Raw genomic sequence first — 24,630 nt, 5'->3', positions numbered from 1 at the left:
TTTGTCAAGTGAACAATCATAGCAATTCAAAGTTTTTGAGGCAATTCCAACAGCTGTGCAGTAGTAGTAATAGTATTAATATCTTTTAACATTCTTCTAAGCTGCTTCAAGATCTTCTCATAAATAATGATATAAACTAAAAGGCAGAGCAAGGAAACAATGCTTACAAAGGTCTATTTTAATATGATAGGACATTTTAAACAATTTCTTCAACCAAATAAACTCCAAAGTTTATATACTCTCATTCTCCCTTCTGCTTATTTCCCTAGTTTTTGAGGTCTTAGGCTTAATGATCATTTTGATCATACTGCAATTTTATAACACCTTCTAACTAAAAAGGTGGTAGGAGATATAATTTGGTTCCTAAATATAACTCAGTAAATATTTGTTTCATGAGTTAGTGGGTGAATGACAGACAGGTTTCCTTATTGGTTTTTATCTGCTTGATCTTCTTGTAAGAAGTTTCATAAGGAAACTAGTTCCATGAATGTCCAATCATTATCTGATGATTCCTGCGGTGGTGCATGGAATAGTATGTAAACCCCATGAGAAAATGGAATTTTCTGTTTTGTCGACTGCTATATCTACATACCTATATCAGGTTCTAGCACATGGTGGTTCTTGATATTTGTTGAATAAATATTAAATAACATAATTCTCACCCTCTTTTCATGCTGAAACAAGATAGAAAAGTAACAAAACATTATATTAAATTACACTCTAAAGATAAATTATAACTTAATTATATATTACAGTGGAATTGAAATATAGGATGTCTTTCTTGTTTATTGAATGTATATTGTGATTGATACAGAGAGAGATTCTGCTCCCATATCTTTGCTAATATAACCCCTGCCTAGCATGCATCACAATGTATTTTAATGATATTCATCATTCCCAATACGCATCATGCTTTTTCACTATGATACCTCATCTGTCCTCAAGTGCCATTATTCTACCACTCAACTCCATACAGTATAAAGTCCTGCACAAATGTTCCTCTTCTCTGAAATATTCCTTCCTGAGTTCCCCTTCATCATCAGTCTTGCAGGGTCTCCTTTTCACCAATCCTCTGAGCAACCGTCATTTAGTACTTCAGTGTATATCCATGTCTGTTCCTGTCATCTCTCTAAGTCTCCTAAGAGACTTTTTCTGATTCATTTGTGTATCTCAAAAGCTTAATACAGTTACTGGCAGATCAAGTCCTAAATTGCTGAAAACTGAATGAATTAATTAATTTAGCAACACATGTTCTCATAACATGGGAGACCTTAGAAAGTCTCATAAAGAAAACATATTTTAGTAATTATAATTAAGAAAACCAATTCTTATTATGATTTATTTAATCAACCCAAAATAACAACACAGAAATTTCAGTGGTAGGGAGAAATGGGTAATTACATAACATTTAATGGAATCTAAAGCCAGAATTTTAGTAAATTTATTATTTATTTGTCCTTGATTTGATTACTTAATGTCACTAGATTACATATTTGTTAAGTAGGAATAATATCATCATTTTCTATTATGGTATTCTATGTATTTAGGAGTAACTTACTATCCCTCTGATGCTTACTTTTCAGTAATTATTATCTTGAGATTATCTTCTATAAGAAACATCAGCTGATTATAATTCCTACATGCACAGTTATTTATATTTCTCTCCAGATTAAAAGAATATACATGAAACACAAATTCTTCAGAGCCCAGTTAATATCATCATGAAAATGAAATAAGATTTTCATCTTTTCTATTTGTCCAGCCTTCCTGTTGACATTAATTATATTGGTTGAAATTTAGATTCCTTAGAATTGAAAACTTGTTCCAAATCTGACATTTCTTGGGAAATTATCAAAGGATTATTGCAAGGGAAAAGCAAAAGCTACAAACAAATGCTCTCTTTTGACAGCTGAAATAGTTATTCATTTTACTTTATGCCTCTCAGTTGTGCCAATGGACCCACATGGAAACACTGACTCTTCCCATGTTTAGATTTATGGACATTATTTTTAAAATAAAATACTGTAATAGGAAGAGGAAGAATTCCATACGAAGAGTAATATTTCAAAAAAAAAGTCTATTTTTTGCTAAACATTTACCAGAGTAGAAAAACAGAATCTATTTTATTTAAACTTAAAGTCAGATGAGTGTACAACAGCTCTCAGCCAGCACCAGTTACCAACATGCTCCTGGGAGCCTTTTAAGATGTTATCCTAGACCTACAAATCTGGGCACCTGACAAATGAAGCCTCCTTTGCAGTTTATGAAGTGAAGATCCTCTGCTTTCAATCACCAGGTACTTTACTGGAATTGGATAATGTCTATCTCGTCCACAGGACAGTCCAAGAAATTACTGTTCTCCCCAAATTACAGGAGAGTGTCTGTAGCAACAAATAATTTTAACTCTAAATTCTACATTGGATTCATTCACCTTGCCGATGAGTTAAGTAAACACTTAGGTTACATAAGGTCTACAAAGATGTATTAGGCCCCATAGACATGACAAGTGGATTAAATACACATAATATTTTTGTTTTAGATTCTATCTTCTATTATTAGAAGTTACAGCCATCCTTCATACCCAAAATATAAGAAAGTACTAAATCGCAACTGATTGTATGCGGCCCTAAAGAGATATCCTAGTTAGTCATGTGGTAGTCCAACCCTTGATGACTACAAAAATAGTAATAATAACCAAAATAAAGAATGATGATGATCATACAGATGTATTGAGCAGTTATTACATTCCAGCCACTTTGCTAGAATCTGTACCTAAGTTGTATTATTTAATATAGCATTCCTATAAGATAGGTAATAATGATATTTTAATTATACAGATGAGGAAACTGACGCTTAGACAGACTGAGCAATATATCAAAAGCCTCATAACTATAAAAGTTGGAGTCAGGGCACAGATCAAAGTGTGCTGGGCTCCAAAGTTTGTGTTTCTAACCACTGTTGTGTTCCAAGGACAATACAATCAATTAAGAAGATCTAACACAAAGGCCGTCATATCCCCAAGAAAGGACATTCTACACACCAAAAAGTTTCCCAGGTACTCATAAAAAGGTTGTAAACATAAACCAATTATTGGCTGTAAAATAGGGAAAACCAAGTACAAAATCAAACTGGTTATTACTATAAAATGTAATATTACGCTTACTCATCAGGTTCAACTAACTTAACTCATACAGTGACATATAAACCATAATTAATACAGATTTAACATATTTTACTATGTATTACATGATTCAAGTACAGTCTTCAAAAGTGAAGGAGTCTTTACCTGAAAGATGTTAAAGTGTATGTGTTTGTGACTCTAGAATTTTCTTCACAAAGACTGCCAACAGAGCATTTTTGTTAGTATTTAAAGTTCAAAGCGATCTGTAAATTTTCTGTGGAGCTGACAACAAAGGGATATTTAATAGCGGCACAGGTAGATCAAAAATATCTACATAATAAGGTGTAGATTAGGATATCTTTAACATTTGTACAGATGAACATAATTCAGTATTTAAAAACAAACTTGAAAAAGATGTTTATTTTTATATTATTGGATATTTATCATAACCTATTCTATGAAAAATAATTTTAGAAAAAAGTCATAAGATACACCATAATTTTTAACAAAAAAGTCAAAATCCTGTAGGAATTATTAACATGTATATATAATACTGTCTTTATAGATATATATGGAGACAGAGAGAGAGACAGAGAGAGGTACAGAGAGACAGAGTGACATGGATATTGATATCTATCTTTGTTTATAGTTTTTTATACTTATGTTTGTTTCCTTTTGGCAACAACGAAAAATAAAATATATAGGAAAAAATATAGGACAATTATTCCGCAAAGAAACAACTCATATAATTTGCATTAAAAGTAAAATATTATAATTAATTCATCATCATCACAATAATTTTGTAAGAATTGAGTAGGGTAATTCAAAAGTCTTGTTTTACACCTGATTAAGATGCCAACATCAAGGTAAATATATCTGATGTCCTATACTAATTTGTTCTATTATTATTCTTATTACACATAATAAATAACAAGATATATAAAACATTTGTAAAGGATTTTGAAATTTATAAAACACTTTCCCATATACTATCCTCTCTTAACTATTCTATTTTATAATTTACCAATTTTCATACAAAATTTTAATAAAAATGTTTCTATTTAAAATCAATTAGCCTGTCATTTCCCCACATTATACATAACATAAAAATTAATACCTAAATAAGTACCACTTAAATTATAATTAATAAAATAATATCCCTATCCTACCTTCAAGTATCTTTATAATAGAAACTGTAGTTGTTTTGTCAGGCAATCCAGCAGCAGGCACAGAATTAAAAGGTCACCTCTGTGATTTTCATCTTTAGGTAGAATAAAGGTCTCCTGAATTTTAAAAAGAACATTAATATGTGCATAAATGAGAAAGGAAGAAAATAGCAGAAACTGAACTTTAGTTCTAAGAATAGTCAAACACAACAGGAATCTTCCCCGCCCCAGAGAACAATTTGAGTATGTTAAAATATAAAATAAGCAAAAATTTTGCAAGTTATATCCAAATTTGACAAACTTGATTTGTTGACTTTTCAAATTACTTTACTTAAGAAAAATATGTATATTTTAATTTTAAATGTATTTTTGAAAATAGAACAAATTTCTCCATTGGAAGGCCATCCACATACTTTAGTTTCTGAAGAATATGCACTACTTGATCCCTGAATATCCAGTTATCTGAGTAAACTGACATAGTGTCACATAAAACATTTTGTCATTAGACAGTGTCCTTAAAAAACAAAAAGTATAGAAAAGTAAGTATGCGTATTTATAAAATCCTTTAATTATCTGGAGCCAAAATTATCCTTCACTCTGACTTAGAACAGAGGTGACTGAACCCTCCTTATAAATAAAAGGCATTTTATGATGGTGTACAGAGTACTGCAGTATTTTATTCTGACAAGCTATCATGTTTCATTACACAAACCCTATCAAGAAGATGTTATATGGCCTTTTCTTAAGCAGCATGACAAATTTTTAGAGTAGCAAAATGTAGTATTGGAAATAACAGCAAAAACAATTCATCTAACTCATGTCTTTTACAAATGAAGAAACTGAAGCAAAGAAAAATTAAGTGGGTGCTTAAATCTCACAGCTAGCATATCCAGTCCTTTTTCTATCTATCCTGTCCAGCACAGTAGGTAGCAGCCGCATGTACTGCTAATTACTTGAAGTATGGTGAAGTGGAATTGAGATGTGCTGTAAGTGTAAACTACACGCTGGATTTTAGTGGCTGACTATGGAAAGTAAGACAAAATATCTCTTCCAATAATTTTATTCTAATTCTATGTTGAATGATAATAATTTGGATATGCTAGATCAAAAATATATTATTAAAATAAATTTCACTTGTTTCATTTTATCAGTTTTAAATGTGTCTACTAGACATTTTTAAATTATATTCATGGCTCACATTATATTTCTATCTGATAGCACTGTTCTAGACCATTACATTTTATATTCTTTTAGGTATATCTCTTTTTGAGATTCTAAGTACATACAGTAATTTCTTATATGAAATTCATACATTTTCATTAGTCAACTAAAAATATTCCCCTTTTTCCTTCAAGAGTCTATGCTTACATAATCTAAATACCATGCCAATCAACAAATGCCAAATGAGTCTCAGAAATGTTTACAACTTCATTATAACTATGTCCTTCATAAGGAGTGCTTATCTTGGTTTCATACTCATTAATTTGACTATTCTAAGATGTTATTCCCTAAACTCCACAGTAGTCCAAAATCTATTCTATACTTTGATAAATGCTTGCAAGGCAAAGGACGGAAAGGAAAAAGAGGGTATTGAATTTTCATTGCCACAGGAGAATAATCAAAGGTAACTCCAATAACAGTAAATTTTTTATTTAACTATGGCAATAGCTAACAAGATTTCTCAAAAGGAAAAATAATCATGTTGATATAACAAGTCAAAATTTAAGTGTATTCTGCCTAAAAGCTGACAGTTGGTAAATCTGAAGGTCTCGGGATAAGGAAATTAATAATAATAAAAAAAAAACACCTAAAACACAATAGGTTAGCCTTAACTCAAAGTCATTTTTACCTGATGGACAACAGGGTATCAATGTATATCCTCACTGAACCAATATTTTGAAAGCAAGAACCATTTCATAGGGACAGGCAATAAGCATTTCCCCAAAAACTATTCTTCTACCTTAAATTCCTAGTATAATTGAGGCTTCTACAATAAGTGAATCCATGAAGACTATGTGCTCTTTAAAGACTGGAAGATAGTACTTGGTATACTGTCAAGTGTTGGGATTGGGAGTCCTTCATACAAATCATGGGGATTCTCTTTACTTCTCCCCATGCAGAATTGGTTTCCTGACAGACACTCCTGACCAACACTGATTCATTATAGAGGAGTAACAAACCTTTCTTTGGGAGAGTAGTCACATTTCCATTTTCTAGTAACTAAGTAAGAACTGCTGAGAGCTTGTGAAGATGAGGGACATATTGGAGTGACACGAAGGAACAAGAGTTGAGAAGTAGCTGACAGTGATTAGCCCTTAGAAATAGGATCATGTTGGATTTATCCCAGTATTGGTAATTCCTACTCCCGGAGATCCTTTCAGAAGCCCAATGATGTTACTGTTGACAGGATGATGCTGGATTTTTATTTGTGTGATGCATATTTTAAGACATGGAAGACAGCATTTTTTTTTTAAAGGAAGGATTTGGAAGACAGGAGGAGTCTGCTCTGCTACAGAGTGACTTTCACCCAGCCTCTTCCCTGAACCTGAATACAAATACTCAAAGTCTGAAATTAGATGGTGTCTACTTTATTTATTTATTTATTTAATTTATTTATTTATTTATTTATTTTGAGACAGAGTCTTACTCTGTTGCCCAGGTTGGAGTGCAGTGAGTGAAAATTTTCACTCACTGCAACGTCCGCCTCCTAGGCTCAAGCCATTCTCGTGCCTGAGTCTCCTGAGTAGCTGGAATTACAGGCGCCCACCATCATGCCCGTCTAATTTTTATATTTTCAGTAGAGACAGGGTTTCACCATGTTGGCCAGGCTGGTCTCGAATTCCTGACCCCAAGTGATCTGCCCGCCTTGGTCTCCCACTGTGCTGATATTACAGGAGTGAGCCACCATGGCCAGCCTCTACATTCTTTAAAACTAACATTTCCTAAATGAAGATTTGTGAAACTTCAAAAGATTGTGAGACTGTTCCACATACATCCTGCCATAAAAATACTAACTTGTCTTTTTCCATTATTATTTTTTAATCAAAAACAAAATGTTCTTTAACATTTGGTTTTCCACTTTGGACAAAACACGCCAAGTGCATCTCAGGTGATTACATATAGGAAATACTGGTTATTGAATAAACTTGTTCATTTCTTCCTTTCATATTCACCAAAATATTCCTGGAAATACTGAGATTTTTTCACCAGTATACTGAGTTTAGTTTTTTATGTTAGTCATATATTTTAACATTTAATTTAATTTTTAAGATTTATCTTCAAAATGAATACTACATATAGGCAGAAAACATAGGAAACCTTATGGAATTTTTATCACTTTATGAGATTCATAATATGCTAATTCTTCAAATTCCGAAAATAACAGCATTCTAAGGTATCTATAGCATAGAAATTGATATTAAACACTCATATTTTAAAATATACATTTAATAAGAATAAAATCTGTTCTTGCTTTTCATATATCATTACAAAGTTTATACACATTCTAAATGTATTATGCTTTAGAGAGGTTTTGCATACATCATAAAGCAATCTGTCTTATCTCACCATTTATAAGCAAAACAGAACACATACGTAAATAGTATGCTATTTCTGTGGAAATGGAAGAATAAAGTAGTTTTAATCTATTTTTTGATGATATGAAGTCTATTAAAATTATATCTGTATTTTAGTATGTTTTAGCTCCTAAATCAAATTTCATATGGCATCTTTGAATCTTTCTTTAAAAATGTATGCCCTTTCTCCTATGTCATTAAAAGTAAATTAAATACTGTAATTAGAAAATGTTGACATCCTCTATACTATAGGTATTAACAAAATGCTATTAAAATTAATTTATATTATAAACTTTACTGTTACACCAATAACAATAATTTTACTTAAAAATACTGTTTATTGTATGATGTGAAAAAATATTAGCAAAATCTTTTTTCTACTTCCTAAGCAGGTGGGCAGTTTTTCTTGTGCTTAAAAGAGTTGGTAAGAATCCCTTGGTAGTATTTATCAAAAAAGAAAAGAAAAACCCCATCAATGCATGCCCCTTAACTAGAGATTATAATTCAGCAGGATACATTTCCAGAATTTTTATTATTAACAAAAATACTATGATAGCTAATCTGATTTAGGAGGAATGTAGCTTGTAGATACAGGTCAGGTCAATGCTAATAATCCTCAACTATTTAACCTGTATCATAACAATTATAATCACTAATACACTGGAAAGATTATGGTGTGTTCATGACAATGTGCCTAAACCCAAAAGAGGAAAGCACTATCTAAATAAAATACACGGATTTATTTTATGTTTGAATTCTAGACTTAATGCAATGCTAGATCATAATAGGTTACAATTGATGAATGAATAAAATACCCAGGATCTATATAATTTATCTAGCATAGATGCAGGGTACAAAATTCCATAGTACAAATAGTAGTTAAATATTATAGAGTAATTATTTAAACATTTGTTCATTCACTTATCAAATAGTGGTTGAGCATCTAACTGTCACTGAGGAGATAGTAGTGATATAACTATTGCTCCTGGATTCTCATCCGTGTAACTGAAATCAAGCACTGCTTACATTTTAATTACTTAACAAAAATTATGAAAAGTGCTAAACAGTGGAATTAAAAAGTGTTAAAAAGGCATATAACTAGGCAATTTTCTAGTCTTCGGAAGATTCAAGTAGTGAAATCTCACCTAAGTCCTAAAAGATGAGGGATATATATACTATATATGTATATATGTACATATAATTAGATATATGTATATATGTATATATGCATAATTATATATTATATATGTATATGTATATATTATAGTGTATATAACATGTATATGTATATATAACATGTATATGTTATATATGATATATGTGTATGTATGTTTCATATTATAACATATGTATACGTATATATTATATATACATAGGTATCTGTATATATGTATATATATTACATATAGCATACATATCTGTATATATATAATTATATACATATAGGTATATATATACATATACATATATGTATGCATATTAAATGTATATGTACATGCATATGTGTATATATGCATGTATGTACATATATGTATATATGCAGAATTGTATGTATATGTATATGTACAGACATGCATAAATGTATTTATGTCTGTATGTACATATATGTATATATATGCAGAATTGGTTTCCTGACAGACACTCCTGACCAACACTGATTCATTAAATAGGAGTAACCTTTCTCTGGGAGAGTAGTCACTTTTCGATTTTCTAGTAACTAAGAAAGAACTGCTGAGAGCTTGTAAAGATGAGGGACATAGTATATTGGAGTGATACCATGGAACGAGAGTAGATATATATGTATGTGTATACATATATATGTATGTGTATATGTATATATTATATTGTATATGTATTATATATAATATATATGTATATATACACACACACATCAATGGGGGCTATGAAGAGGTAGAGAAGTAGACAAACTCTCAGCAGAAGCAACAGTATGTAGAAGTCCCTGAGACATGAAAAACTGGAGTAGATACTAGAAGGCTATTGTAGATGGAGTGTGTAATACAGGGGAAGAGTGGCATTAGCTGAACCAGTAAAATAAGCACATCTAGGTCACGTAAGAACTTACAATTCATGATACTGCTGATAACATACTTTATATTTGGGGAAACAGGAAGCCTTTGATACTTTTTATTAGGATAATTCCATTATCAAATATCATATTTGCATTTTTGAAATGTCTATGGTTTCTGTGTTAAAGTGAGTGTAGTAGGACAAAGGCTAAAGAAAGACCAGTTAAGAAGCAACTGAAAGAAAAAAAATCCTAAAATTTATATGGAACCACAAAAGACCCAGGATAGCCAAAGCTATCCAGAGCAAAAAGAACAAAACAGGATGCATCACTGTTAGGCAGGAATCTAGACCGAACATGGCGGTATCACCCGGCATGGCAGGCCCTTTGTTAGGACTTCCCGCCCTTCACTTTCTGCTAAGACTCTGAGCACGCAAAAAAGCCCGCGCCCACCAAAGGACCCCCACTCTGCGCAAGCTCCTGGACACGTCATTCCCCAGAAATCAAAACCTAACTCAGGAAAACCGAGACCTACAAACCCCACTTACCTCACTCTATAAAAGGCCCCCTATACCCGCCCCGAGCGCAACTTCTTCCGCCCTCCCGCTAGAGGACCAGTGAAAGTTGCCCAGAGTCCAATAAAGGCTACCTTTGTTTTCATCTGCTTCATGTCTTCTTGCTCGGCCCCCCATTTACATTACAATCACATTACCTGACTTCAAATTATACTTCAGAGCTATAGTAACCAAAACAGTATAGTACTGGCATAAAAACAGACACAGACCAGCGCAACAGAAAAAAGAATCCAGAAACAAATCCATATGTCTGCAGTGAATTCATTTTAGACAAAGATTCCAATTACATACATTGGGGAAAAGATAGTTTCTTCAATAGATGGTGCTGGGAAAACTAAATATCCTTATGCAGAAAAATGAAACTAGATCCCTATATGTCTCACCATCTACAGGGTGAAATAAAAATGGATTAAAGACTTAAAGCTAAGACTTCAAACTATGAAACTACAGCAAGAACACATTGCAGAAACTCTCCAGGATGCTGGACTGGGCAAAGACTTCTTGAGCAATATCCCACAGACACAGGCAACCAAACCCAATATGGACAAATGGGACCACATCGAGATAAAAAGCTTCTGCAATGCAGAAGAAACATCAACATAGTGAAGATACAACCAATAGAATGGGAGAAAATAGCAGCATACTATCCATCTGACAAGGGATTAATAACCAGAATATATGAGGAGCACAAATAACTCTATAGGAAAAAAATTAGTAATCCAATTTTAAAATGAACAAAAGGTCTGAATAGACATGTCTCAAAAGAAGACAGACTAGCAGCAAACAGGTATATGAAAAGATGCTCAACATCATTGATCATCGGAGAATGTAAATCAAACTAAAATGAGGTATCACTTCACCCAGTTAATATGGTTTATATCCAAAAGACAGGCAATAACGAATGCCAGCAAGGAGGTGGAGAAAAGGCAACATTATAAATTGTGGGTGGAAATGTAAATTATTACAACCATTATGGGGAACATTTTGGAGGTTACTCCAAAAACTAAAAAAGAGTTACTATACAATCCATCAACCCCACTGCTAGGTATATATGCAAAAGAAAGGAAATTAGCATATTGAGGAGAAATCTGCACCCTCATATTCACTGCAGCACCATTCACAACAGCCAAGATTTGGAAGCAGCCTAGGTGTCCATCAACAGAAGATTGGATGAAGAAAATGTGGTACATAGACACAAGTACTATTCAGCCGTAAAAAAGAGTGAGATCATGTCATTTGCAACAATATGAATGGAACTGGAGATTACTATGGTAAGTAAAATAAGTCAGGCACATAAAGACAGACATCATATATTCTCACTTATCTGTGGGAGGTAAAAATTAAAACAGTTGAACTCATGGATATAGAGAATAGATGGATGGTTACCACAGGCTGAGAAGAGTGGTCTGTATGAGAGGACACTATACGGGGGAGGGGAAGCCATTTTAACTAGTGGGGTAGCTACAAAAAGGCCAGGAGCGGTGGCTCACACCTGTAATCCTAGCACTTTAGGAGGTCAAGGCGGGCAGATCATCTGAGGTCAGGAGTTCAAGACCAGCCTGGCCAACATGGTGAAACCCGACCTCTACTAAAAATACAAAAATTAGCGGGGGGGGCGGCACACTCCTGTAATCCCAGCTACTCAGGAGGCTGAGGCAGGAGAATCACTTGAACCTGGGAGGTGGAGGTTACAATGAGCCGAGATTGTGACACTGCACTACAGCCTGGACAACAGAGCAAGACTCCATCTCAAAAAAAAAAAAAAAAGCTACAAAAATAGAAAGAATAAATGAGATCTAGTATTTGCTAATACAATAGGGTGACCATGGTACAAAAATAACTTAACTGTTCATTTTAAAATAACTGAAAGAGTATATTTGGATTGCTTAAAACACAAAGGATACATGCTTGAGGAGATAGATACTCTTTTAACCCTAATGTGATTATTATGTATTGCATGCCTGTATCAAAATATCTCATGTAACCCATAAATCTATCTATCTAGCTATCTACCTAGCTAGTTAGCTATACCATGTGCCCACAAAAATTAAAAATTATAAAAGAACAAAATGTGGAGAAAAAAAGAAAGTAACTGCTGTAATGCAAGCAAAGGACAAAGGTGTCATGTACTAAGGTGGTAGCAGTAGGAATGGAGAAGTGAAAATAACAAGGCTCAGATTGATAAATAGGATTATTTCCCCAGAGTTTTTACCATTCTTCCTAATAGACTATGCTTATATTATTTATTTCTTATAATACTCTCTTTATGGCTAAAAATGTCATAACTTTAGCAAGGTCATTTTGTTTCTTAGGGGTCAGAAAAATGCACTTTATAGGATGAGAGTGTTGACACTTGGAAAGGAGTAATACAACATTTATACCACCTTTAGTGGAATTAATAAAAGGAAACTCTTAGGTCTGACAGTAACAAAGCAAGGGAGAAACTACAACCTATATTACCTAAAGTAAATAAAGATAGGTTGGGGACATAAGAAACTATTCAGAGTAGCGTAAATCTATGGAAAGAGATTCATAACAGGAAATACAGACATACAAATTTAATTCCCACATTCAGAGAATTATTCAACAAAATTGTCAGTACGTGAGCCTGAATCCACCTTGTAGGAATGGGATAGAAGGTATACTTTGAGACAAAATGGTATATGTGAAGACCAGTAACTTATTGGATATATTAAAAGCTGATTCCTTGTATCAAAAATATATTTTGGTTAAACCAGCTTCCGTAGTGCTTTATGAAAGTATTTAAGTCATAGGTGACTTTTCAGAGATAAAGCTATCAAACAGAGTTGGGTTTTCTTATGTCTATAACATCTGCAGCTTTTTTAAAAAATAAAATCTGTTTGCATAATTTATAGCTCTCTCCAGAAACAGAATAATGGGAGCTGGCATATAAAAGAGAAGAGATTACTTAATGTATTTTTTCACTTGTCAAGGATTTGTATTCCTTCAAAAACAAAGAACACTCAGTGCTCATAAGAATAATGAGGTTTCAGTTTCACTTAATTGAAAGTTCCTCAAAGTGTAGGATTTGTGTTTTTATCTTAAACTGAAGGAAGGCATTTTGTGCATGTGTGTGTTCCAGGAGACCATTCTAGGGTCTGAAGAGAATAGTGACTGCAACATCACTTTATAGTATTTGGTATCGTGTGCTATTTTTACATAGGAAAATAAATCATAGTGTTTCTGTCAGTGTAATAATATTGTTTGGTACATTAAAATATATCAAATATTAAACATTATCTCTAGAGATACAGTTAGACATTTACATGTTATATTAAAATTCTAAATCTAACACAGGATGTTTAGAAAGCATCCTCTCTACTTCCACAATCTCCAATGAAAGGAAGAAAATGTCAACTCAAAAACCAACATGTATTATTTCTATATATTTGTTTGATTTAATAACTTGTCAAACAAGATGAAGATGAACATGATAATAAGCTAAAACAATATATAACCAAATCTTCAACAGGACTTGAAGAAACAAAAGAATGGTAAGACAAACAGAAATGAATTTCTATATAGTAAACTGCATCCCTATAACCTCAACTTTTTATAAGTACTACTATAATTCTATTCACAGCACCACCGCCAGCCCAAAAGAGATTCTAAAGATCACCTCAAGAGTTATGTTGCTTTTTTAAAGCATCATAGAATTAGCTCATAAGTAACTTTTCACCATTATCTGAACTTGTATCAAGTTACAAATAAATTCTATAGTAGCTAGAAAACTTTATAAAAAAATGCACTTGGTAGTCTACAGTGACATCAGTGATGGACTTTAAGACTGATTTTTGAAGAAATGATGAAATACTATTTATTTTTAGTATTCCATGATCAAAATTTCCTTTTAATAGTTGTAACTTATTGGCGAGTGATCTTTTATTTTATCCATTGCTAATCTATAGCAACATAATAATTTATGTTCTACATTTATCTTTTATAATTTTACATTTTATTTAAGATTTGCTAAGTTTATCACATTTATTTTTAAAAATGTATAATATATTTTTTAAATCTATTTCTTTATTTTAGGCATTTAAATACTTTTGATGAAATTACAGAATCAATATGTGGAATAAATACCAAATATAAATACTTTCTTTCTTCCCAGTATTAAAAATAAGTAGTTGAGATGTAGATTCTTGTCCTCAAGGAACTTGCCATTCCTAGCCAATACTAATATATAGAAATAGGGGAAGTATATGACACACAGTCAGACCCAGATTTCACGGTCAATTTTTAAATCAACAAATGGTCATAATGGAGACAATACCACATTAACACCAAATTATAGTAGAGGCAGAAGGAAGAAAATTATAGAACATGAACTGGATTCAAATTCCAACTTCAACTTTTAATAGCTGTACCTTGTGAATAAGTCATGTAACCTTTCTGGGCTTCTTTTCTCTAAGTTTGGACAAGAGCAGCTAACCTCTCAGTTATCAGGATCAAATTAGCTTGTGCACATAAGGTGCTTAATATAGTACCCAACACATAGTCAGTGCTCAATAAAACTGGACACAAATTTTCCATTGTAACACTAAATAAGAAAAATAAAGGCCGGGCGCGGTGTCTCACGCCTGTAATCCCAGCACTTTGGGAGGCCATGGTGGGCGGATCACGAGGTCAGGCAATCGAGACCATCCTGTGAATGGTGAAACCCCGTCTCTAGTAAAAATACAAAAAATTAGCCAGGTGTGATGGCGGGCGTAGTCCCAGCTACTCAGGAGGCTGAGGCGGGAGAATGGCATGAACCCAGGAGGCAGAGTTTGCAGTGAGCCGAGATCCCGCCACTGCACTCCAGCCTGGGTGACAGAGACTCCATCTCGAAAAATAAATAAAATAAATAAAATAAAGAAAGGGCTAGTTGAATTACTTAAATTGTGACACCTGAAATAACATACACTGGGTGAACGACAGTAAGGATCTGATATGGTTTGGCTCTGTGTCCCCACCCAAATCTCATGTTGAATTATAATAGCCAGAGTTGGGGGAGGGACCTGATGGGAGGTGACTGGATCATGGGGCGGATTTTCCCCTTGCAGTTCTCATAATAGTGAGTTCTCAGAAGATCTGCTTGTTTAAAAGTGTGTAGCACTTTCTCTTTCACTCTCTCTCCTGCTCCGCCATGGCAAGATGGAGCAAGAAAGAGAGTGCTTGCTTCTTCTTCACCTTCCACCACAACTGTAAGTTTCCTGAGGCCTCCCAGCCATGCTTCCTGTACAGCCTACAAAACTGTGAGTCAATCAAACCTCTTTTCTTTTTATATTACCCAGTCTCAGGTAGTTCTTTATAGCAGTGTGAGAATGGACTAACAAAAGACCTCAAATATAAATAGAGAATAATGGTTTATTGCTTGGGGAGAAGAAATACCAAAGAAGGAACATCTCCTGGGGTCAAAATTCATAGCAAACTTTTAAATTCACTTATGTTGCAGTTATGTTCTTTATTTGGAAACTTATTCAACCTATTTTCTTCTGTTATAATATTGTAGATTAGTACTCTACATCTTAAAAAATTCTATTATATTTAATCTATAATAATTTGCAGACCTGTTTTTGAATGCAAATAACCTTACGAAGGTCAAATTTCTACACAAATATATTGAAAGCAATTTTCCTTAAAAGATAATCTAAACTTTATGTAAGAAATAACAAGAATATTATAAAATGTTGTGTCAAAAAGGATCTAGGTTTACAGTCTCATTCTGCATATGGACAAGTAGGACTCCGGAATGCAATGGCTTCTCTTTAGTCAAACTGTAAGGTAACAATAGAGCTATGAATATAAACCAGGTCTTTTGTACCCTAAAGCCAAAAACTTTGTATTTTTTGGTAAACCAAATAAATGCAGCTGAGCAGGGACCTAAGTCATCAAATCTTCACTGTTTTATTTCACAGGTATTTGAACAACAAAAGTAAATGGACTAAGTAAGAGGAGTCGCTGCATTACAAAATAAAAATAAAACAAATGGTAAATAACATGTTTAAGAAATATTTATCCTCATTATCAATCCATGAGACATAATTTAAATTGTCATGTCAGTTTAAGCCAATCAAGATGCAACCAAGCAAAGCAAACTCACTGGCATAATAGAAATGCTTAGAGAAGGTTTCTGAATGTATGCTCATGTCATAAAGGAAGACGAATTTTTCCACGTAACCTCAACTTTATATGCAATTAAAAATGTGGCTCATGTGACAAATTCCTTAAAAATTCAGTCATCAAAAAGTAAACTACCAAGATATGAGCAGTTTACTAAGACCCTAAAGATAGACCCTGTCTTTTGTTACACAGATTTTGTCTAATCCCTTTCCCTTGAATATGGGAAGGACCTGTGACTATGATGGGGTATCACTCCCATTATTAAGTAACCAATCAATTGATTTTGAGCTAATCATAGAGAGATTATCTCTTTTGTGGTAGGCCTGACCTAATGAATTAATGCCTTTAACATAAGGTAAAATATTAGAAAGACTTTCTCCTACTATCCTGAAAGAAAGGAAACATTAATGAACTACCTATGGAGGATGCCATGTGGCTGGTCCACAAGGGCAACATCTAGGATCTGAAAGTGGTCCTCCCTGTCACCTCAGGGAGACAGCACAAAAACAGAGATTTCAGTCTTGCATCCATTGTGAAATAAATTATGCCAATAGTCTGAAAGAACTTAGAAGCAGCTCTTTCTTCAGTCAAAACATCACATGAGGACACACACAAACTGACAGCTTTTATTTGATCCTTATAAAGCCCTGAGCAGGAGATCTGCTAAAAACATGCCAGAACCATGGAAAATGTGAGGTATTCAATTTGTGTTTCCTTTAGCATCTCACCTCTTTGGCAATTTGTTATGCAGCAATAGAAAATGAATACAGGAAGGGACCAAGTTTTTATACTCTGCATAATCTCAAGACTCAAAATATAATAGTATAGTAAGTATCTGGGTACCTAATATATTCTTGAGTGAATTATCTTAATTAGAAATGGTATGCTTGACTCAGCACAGTGCTAGGAAATGGCCAGAAAATAATCCTGCTGTCACTTAGGTTTGGGGAGACTCTTGCAGTTTTTAAACATTTTCTCATTTAATATGTGAGTTATATATGGCATGGATATCATCTCCATTTCGCAGATGAGAGAAATGGAATCTATGAGTTAAAGTTCCAGAAATCATGTTACTAATTCATTTTCTCCCACAGCATAAGGCATATGGGAACACACTGAATTCTCTTATAAATGGAAGGTGTTATAAACCAAGAATAAGGGTTGTTACTATGTTTATTTCATTCTCCACTTCATTTCCTGCAGAGACATTGTCAAGCACCTCTCAGATGTTAAACATGTATTTGCTAGCTGACTGAAGACAGGCAACATCAGCCAACCACAGAGTTTATTATACTTCTTATACTCTAAGCAAAATAATATTCATAATAATTATATTAATAACTATTAATTATGCCCTTGTGATATCATATATCTTTTATAACCTTTTACTTTTATTCTCACAGTAAACATGCAAAGAAGTTCAAATTCTTCATTGCAAATGAGGGAACTTAATTTTAGAAGGATTAAGTGATTTGATGAAGGTACATAGCTATTAAATGATGGATATAGGCACAAATTCAGGTCTGTTAGCACTAAAGCTTTAATTATTTCAATGATTTCAAGTTACTACGCTAAGGGGACCTTACAGAAAAGTGGTAGACAATGCCAATAAATAACAGAGTTCTGAACTAGACAATGCTTTGTACTTATGGGCAAAACCCCTTGAATCTACATCACACACATTATTTTCACAGTATAAAATGCTCCTACATGTAATACTATCTTGTTCACTAATTGCTTTACATATATATATAAAAATATATATATATAAAATATATATATATAAATATATATATGTAGCATCACATAAATAAAATTAAACCCTGCTTTCAGAACAAGGATCTCTGAGGAAGAAAAAATAATAAACCCTGCTCTGGCAAGGAAAATTTATGTTTATCGTAAAAATTCACAAAATTATCCAATCATACTTATAAATTCACAAAGATTACAATATACCTAAAAGTACTTTTGTAACAAATGATTTTTCTCTATCTTATCTAAGTAATTGAAAAATAATATTTTTGAACTTTGAATTCAACGTGGCTTCTCCATTTTGTATTATGAATCTTACAAATTTAAGAAAGCTCTTATTAAGCAGTTTGCTTCAGAGTTTTAGTTAAGGCTTTGGAGTCACCTTGGAATGCATCTCTTCAAAATGTTTCTCTTCCTGTTTTCTCCAGAATATAAAAGGCTATCAAAGTTTCTTAGGCACTTAAAAGCCAAAAATGATTGTCTTTAAATTTTTTTTTTCTTCGTGAAACAATTCAAGCTTTTAAAGTCTCACACCTCTTGACTAGGTGGCTGTTACTTTATATTTAGAAAAAAAAAATGCTAATTCTCAAACTGAATGAAAATCTTGAGGAAAAGTACAGTTATCCAAGGATGACTGCATTTTTCTTTTGTTCCTTTGGCAATCTTCATTCGCCAATAGTTCATCTCAAGCATCCAGCTTTACTGCACATCATATAAATCTAAATCATTGCAATGTTTCTCTTGATGTTGCATCAAATCTACTATGACTCTTCAAATAAGGCAAATAACCTTTATCTCTACTTTTCACCCTCTCTTTATGCCCTGCTCTTCTACCCATCTGAAAATTTTTAAAAAACTAAAATACTGAGAGAGTATTCTATGATTGAAAAGATACATTAAAGCCGCTTTAAAAGGAAAACATAGGCAGCTGCACACAAAATCATTGTCTATGGATAACACTAGCACCTGAGACCTATAAAGGCTCAGGGAAGGCACTGCAAAACTAAATATGTTCATCAGTTTCTGAATCATTAGACAAGTAATTCTTTCTCCTATTCCAATAGTCACTGCTGCAACAGCCACACGGCATCAGCCATTCATTTATATACTACATTATTTCATTGCTTAATTGGGAGAAAACACACCTGCAAAGATAATCTCGACATAACATAAACAAGAGATACATCTCAGATTGGAAGAAAATGATGAATCAAGCAATTAGTAATTGGAAGACTAGATAACTAGAATGTAGAAACTTCCCATTTGTCTAGTTATAAAAGTAAGCATGTTCTAAGTATTAAAATAAATCAGTGTGGGCTTAAAAACTCTAACAGTAGATTCAGAAACTTTTGGTCACTGAGCCTAAAGGAAATACAGCAACTTGCTTCCAAATACTATCATTTACAAGGATTCAGTAAATTCTCAATAATGTAGGCTAACAGCAAGGAGCAAAGATGCTACCAATTAAAAGCTTATTTCTATTTGGCCACAAATGCATTGCATTATAGATTAGTAGCTAGGCTAATTATACATTACTTTGGTAAATATTCAAATTAGATCTCATTCCCTAAGCAGGTATCAGCTGACAGGATAAGGTGGCATTTAGAGGTATGCATAGATGCAAAGGGAAACATTCTAGAATTAAAAACACATGGATAATGCAGAGTCAATTACATGAGCATGACTACAGGAAGATTCTTGAATTCCTGTTAATTTACTGAAGTGGGCACCAATACTGTGTTGGGGGCTTAGCTAGGAAATGAAGCCGGTGACATGAATAAAAGCAAATGGGCGAAATATGTAATTGCAAATTCTGTTTATGAAATAAAATTTTTGTAAGCCTAATTATTTGAAAAGCTGCACTATGCATTTATTCTAACTTCTTCTTTTCTATCCTTGACTTAGATGAAATTTACTTGCATAATAGCTAGAACCATTTTGCTAAAATATATAGCAATTTTCTATTTCAATCTCATTTTTGATATAAAACTGAATGCAAATCTACATATTTATATATAAGCCATTAGTGTAGACTGAGTTTACATATAAGCTTTTTCCACATATTTTGCTTGTAATTTTTTTAAGTCTGGTGAATAAAAAGCTATGGCATAAAGTGCTTAACTAAATCAATTTATTTCCACCTGCATAATTTCCAAAGCTCAATTGCATATCTCATCTGCTGAGATGCCCACAGTAGTCTTTGCTTCTTAGAAGGTAGACTGTTTCAATGACTGCCCATTATGGTGAAAATATTTTATGTTAAATCTAAAGCTTTATATGTATTCCAGCTCTCTTTACTTTATAAAAGCAGAAAAAATGATTTGCAAGATAAATGCGATGTATATTTATAAATCTCTTTTATTTTTATAAAACTTCACCGAAACTGAATTATATTAGATCCATTCAATTTGGGAAAGCAGAGGAAGTACCTACATATGAGGAGGTTTGCATAAGTATAAAATACTCTAGGGACCTACAAGTTAATATTTGAGATGTCTAAAAGTCCATGGCCACATGAAATTCCACAAATAATTGAATATTCTGACTTTCATACTGTACAGGGTATTAAAAGTGGATATGGCAGGAAAGTGAGTCACTGAGCTTGGTGAGTAAGCATAGGTAGCCATATACCATCTTCATTTTGTAACAAATTTACTTTTCTGTATCTTTTGCAATGCATAGAGCTAATATAGAAATTTATACATTAGAGAGGTATTAGCTAAGCTGGTGATTTTTAAAGATGCTTGGTCATCCTGAACACCAATGTCAATAATCCACAGGAGTTAGGAAGAAAAAAACAACCTAACATAATCTTTCAGCAAATAGGCCAAGGTGCTGTCCATTTCACTGAAGCCTCTTCCATTCATAGGTCTAAATCAAAAGTCATTCCCTGTTATAGATGAGAAGATACTTCCTATCAATCAAAAAGGAGGATGTAGAAGAATTTAGGATTATCAGACACCCTACCCAGGGAAACAAATTTGGCTGTGATAAAACAAGAAACAATTCTCACTTAAAGAACTAGGCATGGTTAATGCTTGTATATGCAAGACATGTGCATGTGAAACTGAGAAAATTGGGTACTTTAGAAATACTTAAACATGTAATTAGCCAATCATGTAACTGGCCCTTCTAAGAAATCCTTATATACTGTTTTACTATAAGTGTTCAAAAAAAGTCTTGATAATTCTGGAAATGTCAGGTTTGATCTCCTGCCATAACTAATTTCCTCAGATGTCTGTACAGCTACAGTTTTAATAGTAGAAACAGCACAATTAGTGGTCCCTGGAAGTCAGTTTTTTGTTTTTTTGTTTTTGATGAGATGGAGTCTTGCTCTGTCACCAGGCTGGAGTGCTGTGGTGTGATCTCGGCTCACTGCAACCTCCAAATTGCAGGTTCAAGTAACTCTCCTGCCTCAGCCTCCCAAGTAGTTGGGACTACAGGCATGCGCCACCATGCTCATCTAATTTTTGTATTGTTAGTAGAAAAATTTAGTAAAATTTTTGTATTTTTGTAATTTTGTATTTTAGTAGAGTAGAGTAATATATTTTGTATTTTGTACTTTTAGTAGAGAGGAGTGTCACCATGTTCGCCCAGATGGTCTTGATCTCCTCACCTCGTGATCCGCCCGCCTTGGCCTTCCAAAGTGCTGGGATTACAGGCGTGAGCCACCATGACTGGCCTGGAACTTAGTTTTGAAAAAAGTAAGTTACTAAGCAAAGTCAAACAAATGTTTGCACACTGATTCTTTTATACAATACCATAAAAGGGATCCTCTTTAAAGGAACTTTTTAAATATTGAAATGTTATTTTAAGAATGATCCTTTTTTAAAAAATCATTGTTTATCAATTTTTTAAATAAAATTTCCTTCAAAAATAGAATGCATTTAAGCTAAAGTAACCTGTTCTGTGTTCTGTCGACGCTCATCAGCAGTATGTCTGTCAATCACTGTACCATGTTTTAATTCAATATTCCCCTTGGCCAACTCTAAGTTAAACTGAGTTGCTCCTTCACTGAATAACAGGTTGTTATTCTCATATGGCAGTTAGTGTTTATGGCCCTCTGGTCACTCAAAATTCTTATGATATCTGCAGTCTCTCCACAAGTCCTTTCCCACCACTTCTAACTTCCTCTTCATTAAAACTGATGCAAAAGTTAAGCTAGTTTGAAATATATATACACATACACATATACATATATGTAATTCAGAAAGCATAATTTTATACTTGCTGCTATATTAAAATATTTTTAAGTGAGAACCTATATATAATTTCCTCTTCCACAGAATAACATATGTGACCTATGTGAAAGCCATTTTATTCACAGCTTATCAGCTTATTTTTGCCTAATTGATATTCTCAAATATTGTACCTATGTAGAATGACTAGATATCCAGACATCTAATTAGTGAAGAAGAGAAATTTTGGGAGTCGGAATGTGGTGTGGGCATAATACCTAAAGTCCCATGGGTATGGACTAATTTCAGATTTAAACACATATATATGTGTGGGTGTGTATGTTCACGTATATATGTGTGTATATATACATATATTTATATATGTGTGTATATATACTTATTTATATATGTATATATAAAGTATTTAATATTTTAAAATAAAAGCATTTTAATGTAACTTAATATTACTGTATTAATATTATATCCTTTATACATTTCATATGCATGTGTAATGATATATATGTATATGTGATATATATGTATGATAATGTATTTTTAGAACTTATATCTGAATTTATCTTTAAAAATATTATAGAAAACCAAATATAAAATATATCCCTTCTCCTGAAGTGATGTCTAATTTTTAGAGAAAATATGCTCAATTATTTTTCATAATTTCTCAGAGCAATTGAAGAAGCTTGAGTATGCTACTCAAGGTTTCATCAAAGTGTGACCCCAGGACCAGAAGCATGAGCATCACCTGTGAACTTGGTAGAAGTTCAATTTCTTGGGCTCCAGCTAAGACCTGCTGAATCTGCAACTCTAGGGACTTGGCCCAGGAATCCGCTCTTGTGAGCTTTCCAGGTGATTCCAATGCACAGAGTCTTAGAACTACTGCCCTTCCCAATCCAGGAATAATAAATGAAGAATGAAGAATTCATGTGACCACTTGCTCCTGGCTCCAGCTGTTGGATTTCTGGCTGCATCCTACCAAAATCAGCAGCCCTAAGGCATCTATTTGAAAAGTTGTGCCACTTGTTTTACCTTCAGATTACATGACAAAATAATAAAAAATTGCAAACTCTTGGCACATTCATAACCCAAAATATCCAAGTGCCAACTGTCAAAAACATATTGGAAAAATTCTACTCTATTCCTAATTAAGAATCCCCATCTCTACCACTTCTATTTCTGTGAGAATAATTGCATATTTTCTCTATTCTTTTCCATGATGAATATCAAACTGTAAATAAGGCTGAAAGGAGTCTTTAACATTGAAAGCTGATTAAAAAAATACACTCATATATTATTCACTCTGTAGTAGAAATTATGCTATGATCTTTCTACGTATTAACCCCTTTAATATTCACAGAAAGCCTTTAAGGTAGATACTAATATCATCCCAAACCCCACTCTCATTAAGTGACTTGCCCAAAATCTCATATTTAGTAAGTAAAGGATTAGAATTTGAAGGGAAGCAGTAAAAGCTCTTAAAAACAGATTGTCAGTGGCAAAGTATCGTAATTGTCAAAGGAGAAAGTATAACTTGCAAATACAAAGAAACTTCAAAAAGTTCATGGAAAACACATATCATGAATAAACCATGCATGGATTTCAGTTTTTTGCACTAAAATAAACTTGCACTAACATATTATAACATGTTTGAATATGATCCAGTTTTAGAAACTAAGAAGGATATGACACCAGTTTGAAAAAAGCCCTCATCAGAGCAAAATAAAACTGAAGCAAGAATATCAAGTTTATGATGAAGCTTTAGTGGAAGAATGGTGAAACCTCGCTGCTTTGCAAAAAGTGTACAGGGACCATGGCCCTAAGAAATCAGAAGTTTACAAATAGATAACTGATTTTAAGAAGGGAACAGACAGTGTTGAAGATGAAGCCAGCAGGAGCAGACCATCCATGTCCATTTTGGAGGAAAAAAATCATCTTGTTTGTGCCCTAATTGGAGACTACTGAGGATTCACAGAACAAACAATAGCCAAGACCACAGACATCATACTGTTTCAGCTTACCCAATTCTGACTGAAGAAGTAACGTTGAGCAATCTTTTCATTTCACAGTTGCCAAAATCATGGTGCCCATGTCAG

At 33.2% G+C, this 24,630-nt stretch overlaps 1 protein-coding gene across 3 annotated transcripts in view; it reads right to left on the bottom strand.

Moving 5' to 3' along the window:
* LINGO2 (leucine rich repeat and Ig domain containing 2) overlaps window positions 1–24,630 on the bottom strand; it is a 1,250,024-nt gene that overhangs the window by 1,121,557 nt on the left and 103,837 nt on the right. The gene's annotated exons all lie outside the window — the stretch shown is intronic.

The sequence above is a fragment of the Piliocolobus tephrosceles genome, chromosome 14, assembly GCF_002776525.5.
Source record: "Piliocolobus tephrosceles isolate RC106 chromosome 14, ASM277652v3, whole genome shotgun sequence".
NCBI lineage: Eukaryota > Metazoa > Chordata > Mammalia > Primates > Cercopithecidae > Piliocolobus > Piliocolobus tephrosceles.
Note: the sequence above shows the minus strand (reverse complement) of the source record. Positions and strands in the feature narration are given on the sequence as shown.